The 14,403-nt window shown below is 39.7% G+C and overlaps 1 long non-coding RNA gene across 1 annotated transcript in view; it reads left to right on the top strand.

Annotated features, from left to right (window-relative positions):
• The window catches only part of LOC137585949 (uncharacterized), a 174,698-nt gene that overhangs the window by 60,028 nt on the left and 100,267 nt on the right, over positions 1-14,403 (top strand). The window contains exon 2 of the long non-coding RNA XR_011033651.1: positions 11,577-11,620. This is a non-coding gene — a long non-coding RNA (uncharacterized lncRNA). The remainder of the gene's footprint in view (positions 1-11,576; positions 11,621-14,403) is intronic.

Below are 14,403 nucleotides of genomic sequence, written 5' to 3'. Positions count from 1 at the left end.
TGGAAACTAAATTTTTTGACAATTTTCGCAAAAAATTGTGATGTATACATCATGATTTTTTTGAAAAATCGAAAAAAATTTTAATTTTTTATATATCGAAGTATTTGATGTCATTTTAAAATATACTTAATTCTGATTCATTTAATATAAACCTTTTTGAAATCGGTTGGAAATTGGCGAAAATATAGTCTAAAGAAAGTCGAGATAACCAAAAATTTATGGTGAAAAAAACCATCCACTTTGCGAATCCTTTTCTTTAATTTCTATCTTTGCATTACGACCCCGAAAACTAATTTTTGATTGGTTCAGGCCCCGCGCTGGCTTAATCCGGCACTGAGACACTTATTGACTAAGAAAACTATTCATAATTTTCAACCAAAACCATTACAAATTAGAAAATTAGAAAATTTAACAAATTCTGCAAAATTCCTAAAAACTCATAACTTTGGGTAACTGTACCATAGCCAAATGATAACCGATTTTCAAAAGTAATATCTCATTTTAATGCTTATAAGTTTGATATTGAAATCGATGCTACTTAAGCTAATTATCATTCCAGTTATCCCTTTAAGCGAGACAAAATGTTCGAATGAACAGCAAACTAACTCAAAAATCGTAATTTTCACCAAGCTCTAATTTAGTAAATTTTTGGAATATTTCAAAAATTCTTGTCTTTATTTTCAAGTTAGAATAATGTCTTTCAATCTGCATTAAAATCTTGCAAACTAAATTTTTTGACAATTTTCGCAAAAAATTGTGATGTATACATCATGATTTTTTTGAAAAATCGAAAAAAATTTTAATTTTTTATATATCGAAGTATTTGATGTCATTTTAAAATATACTTAATTCTGATTCATTTAATATAAACCTTTTTGAAATCGGTTGGAAATTGGCGAAAATATAGTCTAAAGAAAGTCGAGATAACCAAAAATTTATGGTGAAAAAAACCATCCACTTTGCGAATCGTTTTCTTTAATTTCTATCTTTGCATTACGACCCCGAAAACTAATTTTTGATTGGTTCAGGCCCCGCGCTGGCTTAATCCGGCACTGAGACACTTATTGACTAAGAAAACTATTCATAATTTTCCACAGGAACCAATACAAATTAGACCAAATCCACATCTCTTAGATCCGTTTTATGAGAAAGTTTGTTTTGTTAATATTTTTATCATAATATTTTCAGATATTCAGTTACTCGAATGCAATTCGTTTATGAAATGTGGCACACAGTTGTTACTCAAATGAATATTTTTTGCCACATAAATTCCAATTATGTCAAATTTAATAATTTAATAAACACTTTCCCAAAGACAGCGAAAACTGAGACAACAACAACAGCAGCAGCAAAAATGAAAAACAAAAAAAGTGGCAAAGAACAATAAATCTTTTTTGGTTTTGCCGTGGACCCGCGCACTTGGTTGGTTGGTCGGTCGGTCTGTCGGTCGCTCGAGCCGTGTCAAAACGCGCAAGAGGGGCAATTAATTAACGCCTCATTAAAATAAAGCCAACCGCAAAGGTTGTCGAAAAGTTTTCTCAACAAATGTGTGGGAAACTGCCAGGTAGTAGAGCATGAATTTGTTTGCCTTTGCTAAACGTTCGTCCGCTCCCACCTGGCCGAGAGAGAGTCGGCCACATAACCACATAACGGCAAAACTTATCGATGGCTCAATCAGCTCGACTTGGTTTTGGTCCACATAATGGCTTGATAAAGAGTTGGCAGGCGGCTGGCATGCATGGGCAAGGAGACATTCAACTCCCAGTTGTAACATTGAAAATCAGCTCAAATTGCCATTAAGATTTTGCGGTACAATAAGAAGAGGAAGAAGAAGGTAAGATGCTTTGCCAGTTGCATTATAGGCAACAGGATAATGCAAAATCCACACCACCCCTGTCCATCCGGAATGAAGTTGTTTTGTTTTGTTGTTGCTGTGGATTGGTCTGGACCCATCAAAGGGTTGACTTGGTCCCAGGGGCGACATTATGCGTTTTGGTTTATGCGTCAGATGCGCAGAAGATGCCGTCGTCATTGTCTTGAGTTGCCTTTAACTCCACCTCCGCCAGTGCTTTCTCCATCTCCGCCTCCCATCGCTGTGAAGAGGGTTTTTCTTTATTATTTCTCATCTTATACGTATAAAAAATTGCATTTTTAATTATCAGCTACGAGCCCCCAGGTTAGAAAACTAATTCCCAAGCAACCCCAAGATGGCAGAACCAGTCGTCGGAGCTGTCTTTCATTTTGAATTATGCCGCAAAGCGAAACGAAAAAGAAAGCCCGAGATAAAGGTACCGCGGCCGAAAGGATGCCAAGATGATATGGAATGGGTTGGGATGGTTTGTAGGATGGCTTGTGTGGGTGGGCTGTTACCTGACGGCATTGATTTGACTTGTAGAACATCGCCAATTATTGAACTTTTACCGGCAGAAATTTGCATAAAAAGGTGCTCTAATTGAATCCGCCCATAAGCAAGCAACCAAGCCAGCGAGCGACCCTTGTGCCTGAAAGGATTTTCACCCCATAGGAAAAGCTGGAAAATTAAAAAATAGCAGCCGCCTGTTAGTCCTTGCTGCCTGTGCCTGCTGCTTGGTTTTCCTGATTTTGCTTCTACTTCTGGGTATTCGCCATAATAAGAAATTCAAATAAACCGCGCTCGCTGTCATCTTAAGCTTTGCCACGCCTTTGACTAGCACACGCCCTAGCCTAGCCTAGCCTAGCATTGCCCTCCCAGTACACTGCCCCACCCATCCCTCCATCCTTCTCGAATTGTTGAGCCATTTTCCATTTGCCTTCAACATTGTGGGTTTTGCTAAACTCAAGCTTAGCAGCTTTGCCGTCGTCAGGTCCTCCTCGCAGTCGGGCAGCAGCCAGCAGCCAGCATCATGGCCCGCAGTTGTCGTTCTGGTCCGCTCCTTTCACCTCCATCTGCCGTCCTCGGTCCTCCTTTATACATCCAATAGCGTTGCCTGCTCGTCGCGTCCTTGCGCACTTTCCAGTCGACAGGATTTCTCAAAGATAAGGGAATTGCTCTGTCAAGTAAAGTGATATATGGTCCGAAAGGACTTCAATTTATACAATTTCTCTTATTTTTTTCGCTACTTTTTGCGTTTTTTTGTTTGCTTTCTCGCTCGATCCCTCTCTCTCTCTCTTCCTTTCTCTCTGTCGCTTATTTAGTTGCCTTTTTTCCTTTCACGTTGTTGTTGCTTGTTGTTTGGGGTAAGCTAAAGGAATGAGATGAAATTGGTATGAGTTGGGTGGTTGGGTTTCGAGGGAGACTGTGAGTTGAATTGAGGTTTCTTTCGGGTGTCGGGGCTGCTGCGTGCTCGACAAAAATGCGAATTTGCGAGTTTAGTTTATTTTTTTTTTTTTGGCCTTCTCTCTCTCACTCTGCTTTTAGACAATTTTCATTTATTTGTTGTTGCCAGAGTCGCTTTCTTGTGTGCGGCTCAGAAAGTATAAAAAGCAATATGTTAAATGAGAAAATAGGAATTCATGACCTTCGGTGTGTGCTATAATTTAATACACTACATCCTAGCATAGCTAAGATATTTGCTCCTTACTCTATCCGAATTGTCGGCATGCATAAATTCTCCGATTCACATGTTTAAACATAAGTAAGTAAGTGTGTGAGTAAGAGAAGTCAAAGATCCTGAATGCGGTAATCCAGAATGTTTGAGTGGCGAATGGATGATACCCCCGAAGCACCTGCAAATGGAACTTAATACAGGAAAATGCTGATATACCCATGAAAGTGCCCCATTAAAAGGCAGTTCCCTTAATAATTTTGATGATGCCAAAGTTTAATGGACTAAAAGTTGAAACAAAAACTTCTCATACATGAAGCGAACAGAGATGGAAATGAGAATCCTGTACACGAAGAACGAAGAGCAAAATATGCATTTTAATTTTAATAAATAAGACAAAATGGCGTCTCACAGATTTATGCGACTAAACCGCCGCCAATAAAACGGAGTAGACGACAATAATAATGCCGAAAGGACGAGGGCAGGAGCAGTTTGGGGCAGGAGATGAAGCAAAACGATGGCTATGGAACCAATTTGCGTTGCGGAGCATTTATGAAAATGTCGCGACTTTGAAATTCAAGAGTAAAAATGAATAAGTTTGCCGAGGAGTGAATGGAATCGAGCAGACATTGGACTGAATGTTCTGCTCTGCTTAAGTGGGTGGTTCGGTTGGTTGGTTGGTTGGGTTTATTGGGTGGGATTTGGCTGGAATCCTCACAGAGACGAACGAAACCTGTCAGCTGCAGTGTTATGAGCTGGGGCCTGCAATTGACGGGCGCATTGTGCGGCAACTGTTTTAGGACTGAGCCAACAAAAGCATCAGCGGTCGTCGTCATCGCCATCGTCGCGCAACAGGGGCAACAGGGCCAGGAGTGTTCTCTTTTTTCTTTCTTTTCGAGGGGTGGTTGGTGCAAAAATTTCGGCCAGCCTGTGGCATCATTTTTAAAGCAAAAATAAAGCAGTCGGGCAGAAGCACACACACAAACACACGCACACACACACACACGTAAAAGGTTGTCGATGGCACAGACAGCAAATTTGCGTTAAATTATAATTAGAATTTCTTTTTTATAGGCAATCATGTGACCGTGTGTGTGTGTGTGTGTGTGTGTGTGTGTGTGGGGTGTCTGCCTTTTCTTTCATTCTTGTTGTTGCTGTTGTTGTTGTAATGTGTCCTTGGGGCGTCATTTAATTGCTTTTACCAATTTGATTTTCAAGTGCCATTAAGCCAGGCACGCCCCAAGCCCATACCCAAGTCCCGGCATGAAAGCGAAAGCGAATCCCAACCATGAAAATGGGAAGTGAAAGTAACGCGCGTGCTTCAATTAATTGGAAAATGAATGAAAATGGTCGGTCGCCAGACACACACACTAGCACACTCACACACACACACACTGTCATATTTGCCATATTCATTGTCTATTTTTGTGGCAAGCGGCTCAATGAAATTGCAACCCATGACAGTTTGCCGCATTCAAACTACAAAAAAGAAAGAAAACCAAAAAATGCCTCCTAGCCCCCATAATTAATTGCGTATGTGATCAGGGCGAAAAATTATTAATTGCCACAACTGGCAACTGTCGCCATGTTTGTTGTTGCTCTTGTTGTTGTCATAAAGGAACCTAACATTGCCATCGCTCCTGCTCCTGTTGGTGTTGCCGTTGCTGCTGTCGTCGCGTTGTAATTTCAAGTGAAATCTGACAGAAGTCTGGCCCTATTCCCCTATTCCCCCTCTGCCCTTGCCGTGTCATAAGTTGTATGCAACACAGCGGCTAATTGTTAGCAGCTTCCTTCGTCACACTCGTCCCTTTTGCCTCCGCTTGCCCCTATATCGTTCTTGTTGTGGCTTATTAATAGAAAATTAAAGCAATTATCAACCGAAAAAAAGACAGGAACGAGAAAACAAAACGGAAAATATGGCGAAGAAATCGACTTGTTCTGCCTTGCATGAGTAATTCCACGCCACATGCGGCAACAGCAGCAGCAGCAAATGACAAAAACACACATACAACATGGTTGCCAATATGCCAGCAGCAACAACAACAACAATCACATATGTATACATTGTAATATAGGAAAGATTTCAGTGATGCTTCGTTGCATTTCGCATGAAATTAATTACTTTTGGCACTTTTCATTGAGCAAAACATTTTCGTTTGCCTTTTTCTCTGCTCTCATTTTAGTTTTTGTTGGTTCCATTCAGGGACCCAAATGTGAAAAATTGTTGTAAAAATTAATTAAGCGCCAAAAGCAGGAGCAAAGTAACAACTGCAATCAGAGGAACAGCCTCAGCCACAGCCCCCTCTCCACCCATAAGACCTAAAGAAAGAAGAACATGAACAAAACAAATCATCATTGGCTCACTTCAAACCACTCAAGAATTTATTCATTCATTCATTCGTTGGTTCGTTGGTCCGTTTCATTGCATTTCGTTCGTTCGGTTCATCCATCCATCCATCCATCTAGCCGACATCGTCCAGTTGTCCAACCAATTGTCCATCCATCCGACCATCCATCTATCTATCTCATCGTTGTTCAGTCGGCATTTTCAATGCAACCTCGAACGCAGGCTAATTAAAGTGGTGTCCACCCACCAAATGGATATGGCCAGTCAGTTCGCACAGCGCTGCACTTGGTCAACCGGAGTCCAACTGTGTCTCTCTCTCTCTCTTTCTCTTTGTGTCTCTCTGTCTGTCAGCGCCCTGACACTGGCAATCCTAGCAGTTCGTAGCGGCACTTCTGTTCCTGTTGTCGGTTGCTGGTCTCTGTTGCAACTCTCGTTGCGTCGACTGCTTTCAATTTGCGGTTTTTATGAGAGTTTTGCTGCTTTTTCGACATAACCCATAACAATAGGTTTTTCAATACAGTTCCCTACACAGTCCCTATAAGGTATTTGGGTTCAAGATTTGAGAGAAAAGTCCTAAAAGACACTTTTTCAGAGACAACTTGCTCAATAGTCATTGAGAAGGAATCATCGATTGTAGCTCTCAGGGGTTACCTTTTAGGGCATTATCTTGGTCGGATATGCCTGATATATGCAAGTACCCAAGTATTCATATTGGCTTATCCTTATATAGCTATGCCGTTTTACGACTAAAAACGACTGACGCTTCATATATATTTATTTATTAAGACTTAAAGCCGCACTTGAAGACCAAAAGTGTTTCTACCTCCGAACTGGGCAAACGTTTCTACCTTCGAATAGTGTGCCACGTCCATTTGAAGTATTTCGCACACAAAACAAAACCTTCGTCATAATTATATTTTTGTTTTATGGCCTGCAAAAGTGACCAGCCCACCGAAAGCTGGCTAAAATGGTCAAAGCTTGAGCCTCGGGTTTGTCTTGGTGTGTCATAAAACACAAACTGTTGCATAAATGACACCTAGACGGGAACAGGATGGTGCAAAGCCAAGAGGGAGTGGAGGTATCCCAATGCCCGTTGGCAGTGGGTGCCCTGAGTTTATTAAAAGCGTTTTCCGTTTTGCCGACTCAAATCGGGTGGTGGTGGTGGTGCTGGTGGTGCTGGTGGTGGTGGTGGTATGGGGAACGGTAAGGATATAATTCAAACAAATTGACAGCCACACATTACGCAATGGCAATGGGTAACGGGCAACAAAATGCAACGTTGCACTTTTGGAAATGGCTGCAAAAACACGAACCAACAGCAGCAGCAGCAGCATCAGCAGCACTGAGAATTCACAAGAGAAAGAGAGATAGCAAATGACTGAGAGAGAGGGAGAAACAGAGACAAATCTAATTGCCGAATGCAGTCGATGCGAAAGTGCAAAATCATGTCAACAGCAATTTTCCATTGTTAACTGTGTGTTGTTGGTCCTCTCTATACTAGTGAGAGAAGGAGAGGGAGAGAGTGAGGGGGGCATGGTTGGTGGGCGGAGGTGGGGTTAAATTGAAACTAGGGGAGGTTGACTGCAATGTACGTACGTATACTTGATTATGGTTTTATTATCACCGAGCTCTGTCATCTCCTTTTAGCCATTTCTTTTGGCTAATTTCGTAGAAAATCCTTGGCACTTAAATTTCGAAAACTAAAACCCAAGACCATCACCCCCATCACTTTACCCCCGCTCTCCCACTAGCAAGCACAGATTGCCACGTACAAGTTAATGCGGTCTAAGTGCAATAATATTACTTTACTTCATTTATTCTGCGCAAAAATATAACAAAGATGTGACAGGCAAGAACTACGGCAACGACAGCAGCAACAACGACAAAGACAACCAGCGCCACCAGCATCCTCAGCAGGAGTATAGCAAACAAGGAAACTGATGCTGGATGCTGGATGCTGGATTCTGGAAGCTGATGCTGATGATGCTGCCGGAGCTGAGCACGCAATAATGATGATGTCATTGTCAATGGTAGCAACGGAGTCACTGTACGAAAAACAACAGCAACATAAATTCCATATAAACAACGACATCGAATTCGAAATACCCAGTGAGCCAAGTGAACTCAATAAACTTCTTTAGAGAAGAAGATGACTCAAAGTCCAGTTCTTTTCTCGTTTCTTGTCGTGTCATGTATGAGACTTGGAGTTGGATGCTTCATTGTCAACGTTTTCGGATTTCATTCCCCTGGAAAAACTGATTATTCGATTTATATAGACAACTTTAGTCCCCGTTTAGTAGTTCCAAATATGCCATTCAATTCAATGTGTAAAGGGTATAACAAGAGAGCAGCGACAATGTCAGGGCAAAGCAGAACAGAGCAGAGCAGCAGCTGTAACTGAATTAAGCATTAAGTGCGGATATATAAACAACCCCACCAAAAAATCTTTATATCTATGCTCGTGTGTGTGTGGCTGTGTGTGTGGGTGTGTGTGTATTTAAGTGGGTTGAAGACAACACAAAGATTGAGGGAGCAAGAAAACAATGAGAAGTGAAGGGGGCAAATTGTGCAAAGTTCGTCTTGAAGGCAAAAGCGGAAGGAAGTATAAAATAAAATGCAGCAACTGCATTCTCGACTCTCAATCTCATACTCCCAACCAATGTGTCTCTATATGTATATATATCTCTGTCTCTATCTAGCATCTCTGTCTTTGGGCCAGGCAAAAATATGCTTGGATTTTAAGAAATTATTGTTGTGACTTTTATAATATTGAGCAGCAATATAACAATATAACCAACTAACAGCAAAACCAGCCAACAAATTTGTTGACATGCGCAAAATTTTTGGCCACAGACATTTGGCAATTGTTGTAAAATTTCTTGTATTTGCAACTGCAACATTTTCTTAACTTTCTAATATAAATTCTATACAAGTATGTGTGTCTATGTGTGTGTGTGTGTGTGTGTGTGTGTGTGATAGATATATCCTAAAAGTATCTGCAATACAAAATGCAGATAGCCTGTGGAAAAGTTTCTCGTCTCATGTTTTACTTTTCGATACACAAGTATTTTTCCATCTTTTGGCAGACAAAACAGACAGTTGGGCGTTGAGTGGGCGTGGCATCAACTGACATGTTTTGTATAAATTTCAGATTGAACGATTTCGTGTGTGTGTGTGTGTAAAGTAGAAGAAGAAAACCCATTTTTGATTGCAGTTAAATGCATTAAAATTGATTGCTAATAATATATGCAAAGAAAAAGAGAGAGATAAAGAGAGAGAAAGGGGGAAAGAGAGAGGGAGAGCGAGCATCTATCTACTAATGGTTAATGCAAATTAAATTGCATTTAAGTTGAAAACTCATTGAAGTGAATTTAACATTAATTAAATTTCTTTAGGCAACGCAATTGAAAAGATTTCAAGTAAAAGTTATATGTAAATTAATAATGTCTAGATTAAATAGTCTTCATTTGAGCCAAATGCAGTTAAAGTTAAGTGGAAAGATGTCTTTGGGACAGTTCTTGACTTTGTTTTCCATCAAAAGTCACAAAAATCTGACTAAATTCATTCAAGGGAGAGTTATTAATTGACATTCCCTAACCAAGTTGCTTTAATTACTTCAAAGCAGTTCCCAAAAGTATGCTACGAACAAATTTTGGAGACTAAAATGAAACTGAAATGGAATTGGTGCCTTTCCATTGACTATCTAACTCATTTTATGCAATCAATTCGTCTGCCCGCAGGGCAACACTTCAAGCACCCAAACACACTCACTTTTTTCCCCAACGAATCTTAACCGTTCTGCTCACTTCTCTGATTTCTCAAGTATACCATAATCTGATCATTTAATCTGCATTGGAAATCATTATACGCATTAAAGTCAAGTAGGAGTAGGAGGAATACCACAAAACATATATAAAAAAGAAGAAAGAAATGTAATAACAAGCCCGCAGCAGCAGACCGACAATATACCACACACACACACATACACAGATACACAGATATCTATCTATATATATGGACTATAATTTATGCCCGCCGATGCCGATTGTTTCGAGCACATTCGCACACTTCACAATCTGTTCGAGTTACATTTTTATTGACAAATTGCGTTGATTTTTGCCATGAGGGCTGGCTGATGGGCTGGGATTCAGGCGCATCAATGGCACTTCAAACTGCAAACGACCGGAACTAGCAATTGTCAATGTTGATGCTGATGCTGATGGCGATGCCGATGCCGATGTTGATGTTGATGTTGATGCCTCCCGCACGGATTACAGATTCAAGTCCGGGATGGTTGCCTAGGCCTGGTTTGGTTTCGTTTGACTCTGGCCTGGGCATCGACAGCTCGACAATCAAGCAAACAAATTCAATTATGTAAATGTAGACAGAGACATCAACACTGATATATACATATACAGATCTCTACAGTTATATATACATATGTATCTATCACATAGCTGATTCGTTTGTGCTATATCTAGCTGAGGCTATATCAAAAATTATGCCAGGAATGCCGCCGACATTCTCGTGCTCTCTGTATGTTTCTCTGTATGTGGAACAATTGCTACACGCGACATGAAAGTGTAAAGCTAATCGAGACAAAAGTCAACGTCATGACATATTGAAGCTGTCAGACATCTGCCCACGCGGCCAACAGCCTCCGGTTTGGTATCCCGCGACCAGCATTCAACGAGCAAGCGTCGTCCAGTGCACTAAATATTTCATTGAATCAATTGTCAAAACAAAGTTTTTCGGATTGTCCGCCACACAGTGGTCCGCCTGGAGCTGTCGGCGAGACGTGGCAACGGCCCTGGTGTTACTTTCAATTGAGTTTAATTAAATTTGTAAGTGAATCTATCTATGTATGTGTGCATGTATGTATATAGAGCAGGCCCACGACTGCGAGTGACTTTAGAGCATTGTCTGAGCGTCTTCTTTCCCCTGAACTTGCCTCAAGCAAATAATGTGCATCGTTCGCTTGGAACGTATTCTTTTTCTCTTCTCTTCTTTCGGTTGTCATTGTCTGCTGAGACAATTTACATAATTTAAGTCATTTAAATTATCCGAAAACATTTCAATTCACAGCACCCACACACACACACACACACACACACACACAAGCACCCCCACCCACATCCCCAAGTATATAGCCTATTGTTTGTCCTCGCCATATCAGACTCTGAATGATTTTGCGATTATGCAAAGTGCATTAATGAGTTTCGGACCCAGGAGTTGAAAGCTTGAGGCTGTTTTGCTGAATGAATGAATGAATAAATGAATTGAATGAGTAAATGAACGAATGACTAGATACATGAATGAAATGGTAATGGATATACTGAGGAAATCACATTACAGCCAAAAGACAATGGACGGATGAGCTGTATTCAAATGAATCCCAAATTGGCTAAAAAGAGAGAAAGAAAGTTTATTGAGTTAGGACTTCAATTTCACTTTCACAAAGGATATGCAGATCTAGGCTGAATTAAGGATTACCAAATGGAATTACTTAAAGTTTAAGAAACACAAAATATAGAGTAGAAATCCTCAATCTCAAGAATTTAGATTTCAATAAGTTGTTTGAAGACGCTTTGGCCTCTTTCAACTTCAAGTTCTTAGGGACTCTAATGCACCAAGGACAGAACTGATGCAATTCTCCTTTTTCCTTGTCATTTCAAAAGGATTTAATGATGTTTCTTCTGTTTCAGAGCAAATATGACATTTCTATGCTGGTTTATCTAAATGTTTGAGGGTAAGTTTTGTTATGTAAAACTAAATACTTTCAAGTCGCCTATTGATCTGGGCAGAAGTTAACAACACCCCGAATAGAGATTGAGTTTCCCTTTTCCTTTATGGTTATGCCTCATAATGGGCTTGCACCTGCTTTGATCTGACCCAATGCCTCTACTGATCCCACTTAAGTCCTTTCGTTCTGAACCCCCGGCGAATGCAAGAGGTGAAGCCAAAGCCTACACTTGCCTAGCCGACGATGTGGATGATGATGATGATGATGCCATAAAAGAGATAAACCCGTCGCATAAAATGGTGTCACATATGCGCAACATTAATCTGTTTTGAAATTATAAAAGTGGAGTCGAAAAAAATGGGAAAGAAAGATACATAGGAAATTAAAATAACAACCACCACCACAACAGAGAAAAAAAGGGCAAGTGGCATGGGGCAGGGAGCAATCCAAGGGTTGGGAGGGCGAGACATTGCGGCTTTTGTCTCTCTCTCTCTGTCTCTGTCTCTCACTCAAATCATATTCATATGCAAAACGAGAGCAACAACAATGGGCAAAAGTAATGATGCCACCAGGAACACCAGGCGTGACATTATGCCAACAACAACAACAACAACAACTGGAGCAGAGATCTCGTCTAAGGGGGGGAGAGGTAAGCGGCGACAAAGGGCAACAATAACGAGGGAATTACGAGCATCAAAATGCGCAATGAAAATAAATTAAAGTTTTCAAAAAAAAAAAGAGAAGAAACAACAACATGCCAGAAGGAAGACAAGGACGAGGGATTACACACACACACACACACGCATATACGAACTTTGTGTGTAGGTGGACAGTGAGTGGGAAAAGTTTTTATTTTGGTTGGTCTTTGTTTTGGGGGGAAATAAGAAATTTGCATAAATTGACAGCAAAGAATTTTCTTGTATATAATTTTTTTGTTTCTCTTTTTGGAATGCCACATAATGACCACTCGGAGCAGCTGTAAACAGCTCGTAAAAGTAATTACAGCTGCCGACAGTCAGTCGACTGTTGATGATGCCAACGGGAGCGGGGGTGGCAGGAATAGAGGGCGGAGGTGTCACAAATGAGGCGGGTATGTCTTGTCTCTCGGACTGGCCACTAATTATAGGCAACTTAAACGCAACTAATTTTCACACTTGGAAAATGATTAAAACTCCATTTATTAGTGTGTGTTTGTGTGTGTGAAAAAGAGTGCGTGTGTGCTTGTGTGTGTGTGTGTGCAACAGCATGAGCTCGCCACCTTGGCTAATTAATATTAATTGAATTTCTTGGCCACTACTGAGCAGAGACTGTCTCTTCCGTCCGTGGCAATCTATGCAGCTGTTAGCCACTAACTATCTATGTGCCATACGATTGAGAGAGAGAGAGACATATGGATGGTGCACTTTTCACACACCGCCTTTGACTCGACCTGGTCACGGAAACTCACCCAACAGAAACAGATGAAGCGTGCTATATACGAAAATTCCAGGCAATTATAGTTCAATTATTGCCTACATTCTGGATTGGGCCAAAAACGAGTGAGATACTTACTAGTAAGGCACGCAATGTATAGCGGGTCCTGGCTCTAACCCTTGGTCAAAAGCGGGTCACTTAGGGTCCAGCATACAGTTGACCAGCTGACAGTTTGGCAAATTGCGAGCTCTGAACCCATGTCAGATGTCAGTCATTTTCCATTCTTTTTTTGGGGGGATTTTTCACGAATGTGGGCGAAATTATATAGTGGATAAACGAAAGGGCATAACAAATCGCCAATTAAATGAAACCAGAGAGCTAAAAACTTGACATAAACGAAACTTTCCAACACTTTTACTCCATTACTCAATTTTATGCCTTTGGGGAAAGTGGATAAAAGAAAGACTGAGGTTTATTTTTTTTATTTGTTTTTCATAATTTTTTATTTCATAATTTATTACAATTGAAAATTATGTTCAATATTTTCTCATATTTTGTTGTTGTTGTTGTTGTTTTGTTCTATCTTTCATATCAGAATTTCCCATTGTTGATCATTTTTTACTTCAGTTTTTTTTCTTTTAAATTTTTTATTTCTTTACAGAGAAGCTTTTTCAATTAGTTAATTAATTTAATGATACTTTTTGTTTGTTTTATATTTATATATATTCATATTTTTTATATTTAATTCATTCTGACATTTTGTTTTTGGTTTTTTTTGTTTAAAACTAGCAATTTTAGTTAAAGTTAATTTTTACACGCACAAACATTTATTTAATTTATTTCAAATGAATTCATTTATTTATATTAATCTTCTTCTTCTGTTTCCATTGTGTATTTCAAGATTGATCCTTCTGTGATCATATAGCTTGCTCGCTCGCTCGCCCTTGTGTTCGCTCGCTCTCTTTCTTTCGCTCGCTCTCTCTTTAGCATTTTACTCCTTTTTAGGGTATCTTTTTGGTTTACTTGATGCTCTTGTCGCGTGGGTAAGTTCTGTATAAATTGTTTGTGCAATTTTAGTCTATGCTCAGGGTTGCTTTTGCTCCGCTTTTTCATTATCAACTAACATTAGATTAGATTTATATTTCATATTCAATAGATTAGTTTATATAGATGTACCCATACGATATAGTATATATGTACATATACATATGTATGTATACGATTTATGCAAATCTATTTGCGCTATATACAAAATGTATTTTCAATGGGCGAACTTTTACTTAGTCAGAGAAAAATGTACAATATTCATAATGTAATTGCAATAATCGTAATAATAATTGTAATTTAAATGTTAATCTTATTAATCATATGTTAAT

The sequence above is a fragment of the Drosophila tropicalis genome, unplaced genomic scaffold (assembly GCF_018151085.1).
Source record: "Drosophila tropicalis isolate 14030-0801.00 unplaced genomic scaffold, ASM1815108v1 contig_878, whole genome shotgun sequence".
NCBI lineage: Eukaryota > Metazoa > Arthropoda > Insecta > Diptera > Drosophilidae > Drosophila > Drosophila tropicalis.
The sequence above is the reverse complement of the archived record's forward strand: the minus strand, read 5'-3'. Positions and strand labels throughout refer to the sequence as shown.